Source organism: Staurois parvus, unplaced genomic scaffold (genome assembly GCF_062004578.1).
Source record: "Staurois parvus isolate SC_StPar_1 unplaced genomic scaffold, SC_StPar_1.0 ptg001432l, whole genome shotgun sequence".
Classification (NCBI taxonomy): domain Eukaryota; kingdom Metazoa; phylum Chordata; class Amphibia; order Anura; family Ranidae; genus Staurois; species Staurois parvus.
The window spans coordinates 1,577,376-1,592,333 of record NW_028319228.1 but is presented as its reverse complement, the minus strand read 5'-3'; the positions used below and the strand labels follow the sequence as shown (position 1 = coordinate 1,592,333).

The following is a 14,958-nucleotide window of genomic DNA, read 5'->3' as shown; positions in this document are numbered from 1 at the left end:
ATGAGATGAGGATGAGAGCAGCTTGTGGTGAGAGAGGCAGCAGCTTCTGTGAAAGGATGATCTGACTGCTCTTACTTCCAGCTATACTTTGAGTGCATGGCACAGGAAATAGTGTTCAGATATCCTGAGTGCTTCTCTTAGGTCATATGACTGAATGATGGTCCTCACCACCTCATCTCATGCATTCACTGCTGTATAACAGAGCTGATTGGAGGAAAGGACATTGCACACTACCACACTTCTACAATCTGGAGGAGAAGAAGGTTATTCCAGTGAGTTGGTTTCTGCTAGATATAATCTTTATATTGTGGATACTAGGATATGGTACTATATGCTGCTAATAGGAACAAGTTTGGGTTCAGTCAAAGTCTGAAAGTTAGTTGTCATTGCTGGGCCAATGAGCTTTAGGCAGGAGATTCCCCACCCCACAGCTGTACATTTACAAAGGGGCAGAGTTGCTTGTGATATCACTGATCTAATATGGTCACATAGCCATATTAAATCAGTGACATTGACTCTAAAATTGCCAGGTGAAATATTAGGTCATTGATACCACAATGATCTTTGCCCCTTTGTGCAACTCAACTTTGTGGCGGGAAATCTCTTACCTGCAACTCATTGATCCAGCAATGACCGCAAACTTCTGGGTTTGGAGAAAACCCAAGCTCGTGACTGGTTGCTAGCTACTGTTGCTACCACCGTATGACAATGTACATCGTAACTCGAGCACGTTTCGGAGAATGAAATATATTCACGATTTGTGTCCTTATTCAAAATAAATACAGTTAAAGTGTAATTACAATTAAAATGTATTTCCAGTCAAACCCTAACTAAACTAAAATCTACTCCTTCACCCGTTTTAAGCCTCTTCTGTCTACATTGTAAAAGAAATTATGTTCATACTTCCCTAATCTGAAGTCACTACGGACCGGTCATATGTTCAGGTCCCAACGATGGCTTCAGTGTAGATGAAGGACATCCAACAATGGATGCCCCATTAGTAGTCCTATGGGAGACATCATCGCCCAGGCTCTGCACCCTTTGTTGATCTCTCTTCTTCACTGATGCCGGCACTGGAGAGATCATGTGACCAGACTAGAGTGACTTCAGAATAGGTAATTCTAAACATCTTTCCTTTTACAAGGTAGGTACAATAGGCATAGAATGGGGGTGGAAGTAGTTTTAAGTTAGGTTTTGACTGGAATCACACTTTAAGTTTACAAACATACACACTATAGTGCCCAAATTATTGGGACGCCCCTCCAAATTATTGGATTCAGGTGTTCCAATCACCTTAATGGCCGCAGGTGTATACAATCATGCATCTAGGCATGCAGACTGCTTCTACAAACATTTGTAAAAGAATGGGTCGCTCTCAGGAGCTCAGTGAATTCAAGTGCGGTACCGTGATCGGTTGCCACCTGTGCAATAAGTCCATCCGTGAAATTTCCTTGCTACTAAATATTCCACGGTCAACTGTTAGTTGTATTATAACAAAGTGGAAGCAACTGGGAACAACAGCAACTCGGAAAATGATAGAGCGGGGTCAGTGCATGCTGAAGCACACAGTGCACAGAAGTCGCCAACTGTCTGCAGCTTCAATAGCTAAAGACCTCCAAACTTTGTGGGGCCTTCAGATTGGCACAACAACAGTGCATAGAGAGCTTCATGGAATAAATCTCCATCTCTGAGCAGCTTCATTCAAGCTTTACATCACCAAATGTAATGCAAAGCGTCGGATGCAGTGGTGTAAAGCATGCCACCACTGGACTCTAGAGTAGTGGAGACATGTTCGTTGAAGTGACAAATCATGTTTCTCTGTCTGCAATCCAATGGATGTGTCTGAGTTTGGCGGTTGCCAGGAAAACGGTACTTGCCTGACTGCATTATGCCAAGTGTAAAGTTTAGTGGAGGGGGGGTTATGGTGTGGGTTTTTTTTTTTTCAAGGGTTGGGCTTGGTTCCAGTGAAGGGAACTCTTAATGTGTCAGCATACCAAGCCATTTTGGACATTTTCATGCTCCCAACTTTGTGGGAACAGTTTGGGGATAGCCCCTTCCTGTTGCAACATGACTGCGCACCAGTGCAAAAAGCAAGGTCCATAAAGACATGGATGAGCGAGTTTGGGGTGGAGGAACTTGACTGACCTGCACAGAGTCCTGACCTCAACCCGATAGAACACCTTTGGGATGAATTAGAGTGGAGACTGCGAGCCAGGCCTTCTCATCCGAAATCAGTGCCTGATCTCACAAATGTGCCTCTGGAAGAATGGTCAAACATTCCCATAGACACACTCCTAAACCTTGTGGACAGCCTTCCCAGAAGAGTTGAAGCTGTTATAGCTGCAAAGGGTGGGCCAACTCAATATTGAACCCTACGGACTAAGACTGGGATGTCATTAAAGTTCATGTGCTTGTAAAGGCAGGCGTCCCAATACTTTTGGCAATATAGTGTAATTCACAGTGAGAGTAGAAAATATTGTTTCCTGCGACAGCCTGAGATTTTTGAAAAAAAATAAAAGGAAGAAGTTATTTTTAATAATTTTAAGCAGCACAAGTGGATGTAAGAAGCATTGGAGAGCATGGCATCAGTGTTATTAGCACTTTTCCCTTGCAGCACTCATGTCCCTGGTTTTATTCCTACTAACGACAATATGTGCATTGAGGTTTTATTTTTTCCTTACGTTTGTAAGAATTTCTTTTGAAAAGGATAGTTACTCCACTGGATTACACTCAGATTGCCCTTATTATGTGTACCACTGTGCTAGTGGGATTAGATTGCAAGCTCCATTGGGGCAGACATTTTCTGTAAACTATGATAAAGTGTTCATAATAAATAAAGTGCTATGTAATGTAGGAAAATAAGTATGTACTCAAATGCACGGTTAACACTTAACAATTAGATACAAACAGTCAGCGTTCAAGTGGAAAAAAGGATACCGTCATAGTGCAGGAAAACCCTGAAATTTTGTCTTTCCAGGTAAATGCTCTCATTTGTTGTATTATGCAGTATCCATGGCTTTGCTGCTGTCTCCAGAACGGGAATCTTTATAAACACCGTAGAACAAACAGTACATTAGCATCGTAGGACACCTTCATAAAACCTTTATCAAAACCAGTAAAAACTGCTACTCACAAGTGTTCTTTGCACTCCTATTTTTTTTTCTTGTAAAATGTCTTTCGATTGTAAGCTCTTGTAAATGAGCAAGCTTAAATCATGTATAACCAAAACATCCTGGAAGATACCTATTCAACCCTCAATGCACCAATGAAATCCCTGTAGCAATGATTGAGCAGATCTTTTCCTAATAGGGTTGAGCTGACCTTTCCATCCAAACCTTGGTTTGGACCAAACTTTGGCTATATGCCTAGACATTAGCCTTCTTGCTCCCATGTTTGGTGGCAGCCAACAATCATATATAGACTGGGTATTTCTGCTGCCTCTATCTATGACAGCTTCCCACTGTCACTGGTTCCTATGGAAACCATGGGTGCTTGCACATACAATACTGAAAAGTGAAACAAAAAGCGCACCAACCTTGCGCATTACCTTAATAACTGTGATTTTATTAAATTGAGAATAATACTCACAAACAACGAAGTAAATCAAGCTCTGATGAAGAAAGGACCCCGTACTTTGAGAGTCTACCCCTGCGATGTGACTGTCAGTGGCTCTACACTCCTAAAGTTCCTTTGAGGACTTGTATGCTTGATTTACTTCATTGTTTGTGAGTATTATTCTCTATTTAATTAAATCGCAGTTTACTGAGGCAATGCGCAAGGTTGGTGCACTTTCTTTTTGTTTCACTTTGCAGTACCGGTCAGACTTCCCCAGCCTTGTTTAGAGCTGCACAACCTTCTATGCATTGGTGGTCGAATTTTTCAAGCTCTTTTTCCATCCATCCACCCTTGCTCTCGGTCATAGAGCGCAGGAGAGGTTGTTTCTGTTTCTACTTGCACATACAATGTCCCTAGGAAACACTGACATCACAGGGAATATCTGTGACATCACTGCCCAAATTTGGCAACTGGTTCACTGTACCCTGCTCGAACTGAACTCAGGTCAGTTCCACTCATTACTTCCTGGATATTGATTTGCATGACAAACAAAGTTTGCAAAGAATGTGTGTGAGTACTGTTTTTTATTATTTCTTGTTTTATAAAGGAAGTGCACAATGCTTGTGCACTTTGTTTGTTTGTTTTATAGTACAATTAAATACTTTTCACATACACAATATCTGTTGGTGAAAACTAGTACCTAGAATGTAAAATTGCAACTAAAGCAGATTTGTCACTAGTATTGGGATTATCAGAAAGCAAAGAACATTGTGTAGAGTAGAGTATGCCATGCCAACCAATCCATCCAAAGCTTTCATTGTTCTGACTGATGAAATCTAAATTGCGATTCCCTGAATTCTGACGACTATAGATTCTATATAGATAGAATTCTATTTGCTCTGTCTCTAATAAATTAAAAATACATTTATAAAGCTTCAGCAAAAGATGTTGTCTGAGTTATAGGTGGAGTCTGATGAGTTGACTTGGCTTGGTCTATAGTGAGATATTTTTGCCATGGATGCTAAAGAGTTCCTACCCATCTTGGAAGTCAGGCATACAGATCTCCTTGCTGGAGTCTCTGAAATATATAGAAACCATTAGGCGGTCTATTTTGCACTCATCTATCATAAACCTAAATATTGGTTAATACAAAATTTGCCTGCAGTGGTTTATAGTACTGTAAACCGTTATTAAATCCTTGAAAAATGTGTGTATTTTCCATTTTGATGAACAGCAGTGTGCTATTTTCTTGTCGAACGGAAACATAAATTGTATGAGAAGTAAAATATAATCTAAGAAGTCCAAAGCAATTTATCATTTCTTACGTGCGATGTAATACTACAGTATTTTGCATATGATAAGTTTGTTTATTAACAAGGTTGTTTAAGTCCTACATTTTATGGCATGCATTCAGTTTAAAATGTATGCTAAATTGGTGCTGCTGTTTCCTTTTAAGTTTCTCTTTGTTACTGGTAGCATGACTTTTTTTTTGCTGATTCCATGGGGTTTATTTACTAAAGCTGGAGAGTCCAAAATCAGACTCCCTTCTGCATAGAAACCAATCAGCTTCTAACCTCAGCTTGCTCAATGAAGCTTTGGCAATGAAACCTGGAAGCTGATTGGTTTCTATGCAGAAGGGAGTCTGATTTTGCACTCTCCAGCTTTAGTAAATAAACCCCACTGTGTTGACTTAAAGCTGTATCTTAATTACAGATTGCTAATAAAAGCAAATCAAGCTTTGCTTCCAGGGTCTTTTTTACTTATATTAGAAAAAAAAAATGATTGGCTTGTTTCTGCACAATTGGTGGCTGAGTCCCATCGCACAGCGCTTTTTGGTCCTTTTATATACCGCATGATCTTGGAACTCACTGACACCCCTGTTTCCTTTGTGCCCCAATATGCTCTGCTGAACATTTAAGCCTCCTGGAATAAATAAGCCCACTTTCAAATTGCTGCTAAACAAATTTTACAGCTGTGAAACAGACTATTGCTAAGGCATGGCACTCCCGCACTTTGTCCCTGAGCAACACCATCTCTAGACTTAAAGTGTTACTAAAGCCTCAACAGTAAAATCAGTCTGTATATAGAGTAAAGCATGCTTGTTATACTCACTGTGGAACCTAAGGGGTTAATCCACTACATTGTGCAAAAAAAGATGTTTGTTCCTGTCTTCTCTGATCCTCCCCTTCTACTATCCCTAATCCATCTCCTCATAGAACAAAGCCTTGGGGGCAAGCTACACATGCTCAGTTTGGTGTGTATTGCTAGAGACTTTTTTTTTTCTTTTTTCTTTCTTGGGATCATGTGATCAGCACAGGGCCAATCAGCATTGTCCAGACAGAGGGTCAGGGGTCCTGCAGTCTCATAGGGGAGAATGGAAACTCCTCCTACAAACTTTAACTAGTGCTCAGCTGAACACTGATAGAAGTCACAAGACTGCTATATATTGCTGATGAGAAAAGGTATTTAGCAGTTTATATTTACTAAAATAATTGCATTTTCATGTTTTGTGTGCTGTGGGAGACCAGATATATTGAATGCAGGGTCCTGGGTTTAGTAACACTTTAACAATGTTCTTTTGCTCAAAAAGATGCAAGCCCACCTGATTGATAGGTTCAAGAAAAACCAAGCAGTCTGGAGACCATGAACCTCACGCTATTTTCAGCAGGTTCTGTCCGAGAGCTCCTCTCATTTATAGCTGGGCTAATGGATCTGTCCATGTACCCCCCCTCCCTCTCCTCTCTCCTCCCTTTACCTCCACCCCCCTCCTCTCTCCTCCCTTCACAGCCCTGGCCACCACCCTGCTAATCCCACCCCCTGCCCTTCTTTTTTTTTTTCCTGTCTTTACCTCTCTCCCCATCCTCCCTTATCCAGACTGTCATGTAGCTTATGTTCTGCTTGTCATTCTAACGATTTCCACCACCTCTGTGGAATTCTTGTTGGTTTTCCTACTTATGATGTTAACTTTTATGTATATTTCTGATATTTACCCTACAAAGCTCATCTGTAGATGTGCACTTTTATTGTATCACATATATGTTAAAATCTCATAAACACATTGTAAGGAAAAAAAAAAACACATGCACATAAATCAGTCACATGACCACCAAAGCACCAATCAGCTCTGTGCAAACCTGGGCAAAAGACAACAATTGCATTGCAGTGACGTGGAGAACATGACACACAGGAAATGTGCTTCATCCCATATGGCAAATTGATTACAGAATAATGATCATGTGACAACCTCTAAAAGATCAATATCAATTATTTATAGCACTTCTTATGGTGTCCTATATGGATCGTGATTTTAAATGTTCTAAAAGCTCTACGTATGTTAAAACATTTGCAAATGGGGTTAGATACACTTTAATTTGATTATTTTGTTTTACTGAAAATATAGATTTGATAAAATGTAGCAAAATATTGTGTTACATAAAAATTGCAACTTCCACCATTTTATTCTACTGGTCTCTGTTTTTAAACAAATCTGTGTTTGGGGTTTTTATGTAAACTTTAGGACTAAAGCTCTAAATTCTGTCTGCTCCAATTTTAGTAAATTCCCAGTACAGTCACAGAACTAAAGTAACATAATTTAAACAAGTTATACTTGTGTTTAAAGCTTTGTGAATTGAGCCATTAATATTTTATGGTTTTTAGTCTACTACATATTTTTTCACTTTTTCTTTTGCTTGTTACTGGAAGGTGGGGTGTGATGGTGATATAAGGTTAAACTTGTATGCGATCAAAAAACAGAGGTCACATGGCTTCTGAAATGCCCTGAAGTATTGACCTTGAATCAGGTTCTTAGAGATTTGTTTACTCTTTTTCTGAAGTCATTGGCAAAAGATATCATATCTCCCTAAAGCTGAGCTCCAACTAGCTGGCTAAATACACAGTTGAGATACATAACTGCAAACTGTTTTTAATTGTAATTCTGTTCAGCTAGTCTTGTGATCCAGACAGCACAGTCATGTTCAGACCTTCCAGCAGACTACATCACAATTAAACAAAACAGTTTGGTTCTGGACATGTAGTGGCACCCTGATAAGCTTTTGCTTGCTCTTTCCCCCTCTACTGTTAGCCTGATGGCCTTGTTCAAACCAGTAGAGCCCTGACTTGCTCACACTGTTAGCTCTCCCTCTTCCAGCTTGAGTTCTGTTACACGGGGCATTCTCACCTCACCGCACCGTCGTCTTTTTCTTCCAGTGGTTGTGGACCATTTTCCATATTGCAAAGAGAAGCACTGATGTCATGTTGGCACCACTCCTTGCAGTATTCTACTATGACTCCAGGCTGACATGGTGACATACTTCCAGGGACCTTATGATTCAGCACCTCTAATGTGAAATTTGTTACCATGTTCATGAATGTCATTGCCTTTCTTGTGTTGTGTTGTGAATAAATATCTGATTGGTCAACAAAATATGCATTTTAAGCATCTACTACTTTTTCAGCAAACTAATACTTTTCTAGGGTTGAACTTTCCTGATAGTTTGAGGTCATGCCCTAGTGTTCTTGATCTCTGGGTCCTATTAAAATTATTGCCCCCAGCCATAAGGCAGCCATACATGGCTTGATATTCTCTCATTCAACCCCAGGGCTGAATAAAAGTAATTCCATCAATTTCCCATCAATGCTAACAGCATGGAAAGAGGAATTTGCATTGCCAGCTGTTTTCATTCAGGCAGCTGTAGCACCCATGCGATAGGATGCAGTGCTTGTTTGGCTGATTTTCCAGATTGCCCAGTCTGTTTTTTCAAATTGACTTTTGTCGAGCTAGGTGATACTCACTGGGTCACCCACTATTTGGATTTTAGATGATTTAGCAGGAATTTGAGCCATCTAAGGGGACTTATATTCACACCCTTATAATACCTCTAAACTGAGAGATTTTCTGTTAATGCTATTTAAAAAGAGTATGGAAAACTAACATTTGAACTATAATAATAAACATAATGCAATGAAAATGGGTTGGAAAGGTAGATGTGTGTTTGTCTTTTTCAGCGATTTAAAGAAACCTATAATGAAAGAAATAGGAGTTGCTATTGCTGACTTATTTTCCAGGTACAAGCTCCAAAGCCATTATCTAAATTGCTTCCTTACTACTTAAAAGGTAACTTCACTTTCAAGGGGAAAAAAATAGAGCAATAAAAGTAAAATGTATTATACAGTATACAATTGCTACACCATCCAAATTGCAAATTGTTTTTAAAAAGTACATATATACAGTATATACTTTATACACATTTTGTATACAACATGACCACGTAGTACCTGCTAGTCTGCTGCTTTCAGAAGTATCCTGAAACTGTAACTGTTGGTGTAAAAAAAAAAAAAAATAGTATCATGTGCTATTGTTACTATTGTACATGTTAGTAGTTTGATTTAAAGTGTCAGATGTGAAATGCAGTACATGCATTTAACATTGCACTGATTTACCTATGGACATAGGGTGGTCATCATCTGATTCTGCTGAATTAGGTTGAATTTAAGTGTCAGTAAGTGTGAAGTGCAGTACATTCATTTTAACATTGCGCTAAGATACCCATACAGTGGATATTAGGTGATCATCACCTATTTCTTGTTAAATTGATTGGATTTAGATATCTGTGAGCATACACTAGCCTCAACAGACAATCCCATATAAATGTTCTAGGATGGAGGTTTTAACGGATGGTTGATAGCTGCTAGTTGTTCTCCAAACACAAGGCTGATTTTAGGGTTGGCTTTTGTGTGAAAAGTATACTTCCTCTGCTGCCACTGGCCAAATGAGTATCCTGAAGTATTGTCAAATTATTATTTATTTATTTTTTTTAAGTATATACAATACATATTAAATGTGGAATGAAAGGATCTTTGCAGTTATGTGACTGCAGAAAGCAAAACTTTGTGAAATATAACTGCATGAGCTGTAGCCTTGATAACTGATAAGCATCCTTCAGTTATCAAAAAGGTTCTACTGTGTGTGCCTGGAAAAACCATAAAATATGAAAAGAGGTAGTTCTTTTGCAGCCTAAGAAATGTAATAAACTGCTTACGGTATAATGGGTTGTGGTTGGTCCTTTCCTGCAGAGCATGACACAGCACATACTAGAACAGCTGCTCTTTATAGTCAAACACAATTTCCATATTCATAAGGAGTGTGTTAAGAGTACTGCTGATGTGTATTCATATATACCACAAAATTGTCTGTACTTGGAAACAAACTACATTTGTAGGTAAGGATAAAACGTCTACATTTTTCTTTGATCCCTTTTGTCTGTTTTATTGAGGCCGTAGTTGTTTTGAATGTTTAACATATAAACTGGGTCATCATGCCATCTACAGGAAGTTTGGAAAGCAAATGGCCATAAGCACAATGCTGTGTCCCTCAAACTCAGAAAAAGGGATTTAAAGAAGAGTACAAAAATTTAATTTTGTGTTGATTGAGGGACACGGGTTTAGAAACACTGGAACATCTAAAGGCTGCCCACAAGAGGGGTGGGCATAAAATACCACAGGCTAACAAGCCCAATAAGAAACAAAAAATGTAGGCAACTACGAGCTTCTTGCAGTACTTTGCATCTAAAACTAGCATTGGAAGAGACCAGAACATCCACCTAATAAAACTTAGAGAACATGTGAAGAGAAGGTCAGGTGTGAGCTGTACAGACCCGGGAAATAGAAGCCTGATGCTAGAATGCCCAAGAAGCCCTCACAGCCCTAGTGGAGTGACCCTTCACAAGAAACCGGGGAACCCTTTTTTCTTTGAATTTTTGGCTTTAACAATGATGGATCTACCGAGAAATGGTGAACCTAGAAGTTAGATGGCCCTTCCTTAGACTCTGCAGGATGACAGAAAGCTAGTCTTCCTGTTTGAAGCCATAACCGATAAACAAACAGGTCAGAACACATTCTGGCAATGAAGAATAATCTCCTTCTGGTAAACTGGAACCTGACACAAGAAAAGTAAAATAATACTCATTAAGCTGAACAGGGAAGTCTACTTTAGGCAAGTAAAATTATCAGATTTTTGTTCTCACAAGTAAAGACCATTAATTCCAATATCTGGCCGAGGTGACGGTCAAGGAAAGTAACCTTCTGGCATGACAAGAAAGAGAGGGTAGTGTCCTTGATCGACTCAAAAAAAGTACTCTGAAGACTTCAAGATACAACATTCAAAGAACAGTAAAGCCCTTTGATTCACACCAACAAAAGTACACTATCCAAGCTTAATACTACACCTTGCAGAAAATGGCATTGCAATGCATGCAGCTTTGTAGGAATGAAATACTCCACAATGCCTCTATCCCTCCAATCCTGTGCTTTACCAACCCTGCCTTTAAAGCCAACAACTAAGCAATGATTCCTGTGGCAGCAGATCTGGGCAGTCTGGAAGAGTCTATGGTACATCTCCAAAAGGTGGACATACCACTCTCTCTTGAGCCAATCTAGAGCTAAAAGGACCACTGGAATATCCTTATCCCCATTCCTTCAGACAAGATTAGGAAGCTTCTTTAGGGAAAGAAATGTGTAGATCAGAGTGTAATTCAGTGGCCAATTCACCTATCAATTTCCTACCCTTGGGATGTACATGGCAGAGAGGGCTTGAACTTGTTGTTCTGCCCAGAACAAATAGAACTCAATCTCTCTTGCTGCTGCAAGGCTTCCTGTTCCTCTCTATTGGTTGGCATATGCCATGGCAAAATTTATTTTACAACTGGATGCAAACAGGGTTCCCCATCAAACAATCAGTCTCTTGCAGGAGAAACAGCAATATTTTCTGGAGCTCCAAATTGTTAATTGGTTCCAACTTGTTAATAGGTAACCAGTAGTTCGGAAAGCAAACAGGATGTTAAGGACTTTACCTGAAGGCTTGCATTATTTGTCAGAACCTTCCAAAAGAGAGGAAAAAAGGACTTGCCCAAAGGCAAGGCAAGACCAGACCCAGAAGCCAGCACAAAAGTGAAATCTTAGTTCGGGGTGTGTAGGAAAGTCCACCTAGCCAGAGAAGGGAGCAGTTTGTTCCATGTTGACAGTGTTCTGCTCAAGGCTCCTTTGAAGGTGGCTCTCTTTTGTTAGTTGCACTCAACAAAGCCATCAGTTCTCATGCAGAAGAGGAGTGTTAGACAACTCTGAGATCAGAGAATGCAGACCTGAGACTGGAGGTTGACCAAATTCTCTAAGGGTAAGACCATCTGCATCAAAGGGGGTGTCTAGAACCAACCTAAAATACTCTTACTGGTTCATCTGTACAAATGACTTCTACAGGTTCAGAATCAAACTGAAGTCATGCAGAGTGTTCCCTGTGACTGCACCATTTACCTGTGACTGCACCATTCTCCAGAGCCAGGGACAACTTTTTCTGTTGGGAAGGTTACCCTGGCTGTCTATTACTGGTATGTTCCACAATTGCAGAAGAGCCAAACCTGGAGCCAGTACCTTAGTAAATAACCCATCTGCAAAGGAGAAGTTGAGTAAAGGAGCCACAGACCTGGTATTTGTAGTGACTTGCAGTAAATCAAACGTGGCACTGGTGTGCAGGAAAGATGGGTATGTGAAGAAACATATCTTTGATGCCCAGCAAGGCTAAAAAAGTCTCATTGATGGATGTAGGCAACAATCAACCTGGGGGAATTTGAGCGCACAAATTACTGTATTCAAGGCTGTGAGATCCAAGATGAGCTAATGCCCCTCTTTGTCTTGTGGACTGTGAAAAGATGTGAGCGTAACCCATGAAAGAGCTCTGAGACAGGAACCTGAGCTATGACTCCTTGGTACAGAAAATCCTGAAGAGCTCCATGAATTTCAGTGAGGTGGTGCACGGACACCAAAACTTTGTAAGTGAGGAGACTGGGAGTAAAACTCTAGTTCGTAAACTTGAGGCACCACCTACTGCACCCAAACAGCAGATAAACAGGACTTGCTGATGTCTGCAAAGGTCAATAAATGTCCCTCTCTCACCCTGGAAAGGTGTTGTCGGAGGACTTGGGTCACAGAAGTGGGGACGTTTGCAAAGAGGTGAGCTTGGGGGAACAAAAGAAACGCTTCAGGGAAGTAAAAGATGGCACATCCTTATGAGGTTGGTTCTTACCCTTCTGAGCCTTCATTAGAAGGTTGCGCTTGCCCACAGTGACATTCGTGGTTAGCTCTTTCAGCAATGCTCTAAAGAGGCAGTCACTGGTAAAGGATATACAGAGAAGTACTTTTTGGAAGCTTGCTCTGCAGACCCACTTCTATTGAACTGACATGAGACTGAAAGCAAGTGGCTGGCATCCAGCACTATGACGCACAAAACGTTCAATGTGAAGATCATTTTGTCTGCATGATCCATCAACTGCTAGTCCACACTAGCATCTGTCAAATTTCTTTTGTAGGATTTAGACCAATTAGATGTTCTAGACAAAAGGTACCAGAATCAGAACTGGCTATAGAAGAGAACCTGCCAAGGCAAACATAGACCGGGACAAGGCTTCTATGTAGCTTTTGGTCTGTGTTCAAGTATTTTCCAGCAGAATAGTATCTTCTGTTTAGGATTAATCAATGTGGCTTGTGAATTCCCAGGGGAGAACAGGGTCAGCAACTAGAAACAGTGATTCTGGCACTGACTGAACCTGGAGTTGCAGCCTCTACGATCAGAGGCCATGGAAAGCTGGCACATGAACCTCTTTTATAACACAAGAGAAAATTCCACAGTCAGAACAGTGGAAGTTGAAACCCTCTGTCAGAGAAAAGGATGGAAAGACATGGGGCCAATTCATCAGACAGAAGATAACTGGACATACAAATGCGACTGTTACTTTCACAGTCAAAGTTGCACTGCAAGCACATTAGAACCCTTGGGATGACTGCGTGCTGGTTGCTAGGAGTCAGAAATGTTGGGGCCGACACTAACCGAATAACACATTCCTGGTGTAATAGTGTTTCCTTATATAATCTGGAAAGGATATCTATTTCAAAACCAATAGGTCGAGAGTGATGGCGGCTGAAACTAAGCTTCATTGCAGACAGGCAGTAGGTAAGGAACACAGTGTGATGTGGTCCACGTGTTTCTGGGAGGTAGGTGCAACCTTGTGGCTTCCTGGTGCACGCATACAGTGCTCAAACCTTGCTGATGGAATCTGTGCTTTGTTGCTACTAGGTTAACTTTTTTTTTTTTGGGCTGTCACCAGTAAATACAAGTGTTTAAAATTCATGGTCACTGCCTAAACAGTAACAACACAGTCGGTTCTAGAGATCAATAAATCTGAAGTAGCTCCCAACAAAGACATACTAAATGCATAAAAAGGTGAGAAGACAGAGCTGGGGTCAAGAAAAGCATTGTATAGTTGCCAGCTTTTCCAAAAAATAAAGTTCCAGGGATACCTTCTTTTTTTTTTTTTCTGTTCATCCCACAATAAAGATACCTCATTGCTAAAGATATTCATGTTGGGGTAGATTTACTAAAAGTGGCACACTCAGAATCTAGTGCAGCTGTGCATGGTAGCCAATCGGCTCTTAAAGTCAGCTTGTTCAATAAAGGGTCCTTTTTCACATGGCTTGACCCGTTTTAGCGGATGTGCTTTCTCAGCGAGGGATCACTTCGCTGATCCCTGTTGAGCAAGCAGATGACAGGTCTATGTCTGCTCCGCTGCTGCAGAGCGGACACAGAGCAGCTTGCTCTCCTCAATGGGCAGTCAAATTAAAATGGACTGCCTGTTCGTTTCCATCCGACCGATCCGACGGATGGAAGGAGAATTGGATCCTCATCCATCCCTTTTTTGTGGGTTGGACCAGATGTCGAGAATAAACGGACAAATGTCCATTTACACCCGCCGCTCTGTAGAGCAGAATAGAAGTTTCAATCAGGTCTGTCTGAAAAACGGGCAGGTGCACCCGATTTGGAATGCCTATGTGAAAGAGGCCTAAGCCTACTCCCCCCCCCGGAAGCTGATTGGTTTCTATGCAGAGTTGCACCAAATTTTGTACTTTCCAGTTTATTAAATAATCCCCATTGCGTGCATCCAGCAAGCCATTGTAGGTGAATGTGCTTTTTTATTTTGGGCATTTAAAATGGTCATGGTTCTATAAAAGACGTAACAATAACCTTTTGTTCAGTTTAATTCTAAATATACAGGAAGAGTCATCATTATAAGGAAATAAACTGTCAAGAAGGTATAGAGTAGCTAGCTATAATGTTTGGTCTGCAGTCTATTTAAGGTGTGGCAATCGGAGCTCTGAGCTCTTTAACATAAATCAGAATTGTGCTAGCTATAGATGTGCGTAATTATAATCCAACATCACCACACCAACAGTCCTTCACATAAATGTCTGTGAATAAAACTGATACAATCCACCAGTCGTGATCAAGTCCACATAGACAGTTCAATTTGGTGAGATCAGATTGTGTGATAGCAGACGCCTCCACCAAACTCCTTTTAGGCA

At 40.5% G+C, this 14,958-nt stretch overlaps 1 protein-coding gene across 2 annotated transcripts in view; it reads left to right on the top strand.

The window, feature by feature from the left end:
* AGTPBP1 (ATP/GTP binding carboxypeptidase 1) overlaps nt 1-14,958 on the top strand; it is a 208,424-nt gene that overhangs the window by 15,578 nt on the left and 177,888 nt on the right. The gene's annotated exons all lie outside the window — the stretch shown is intronic.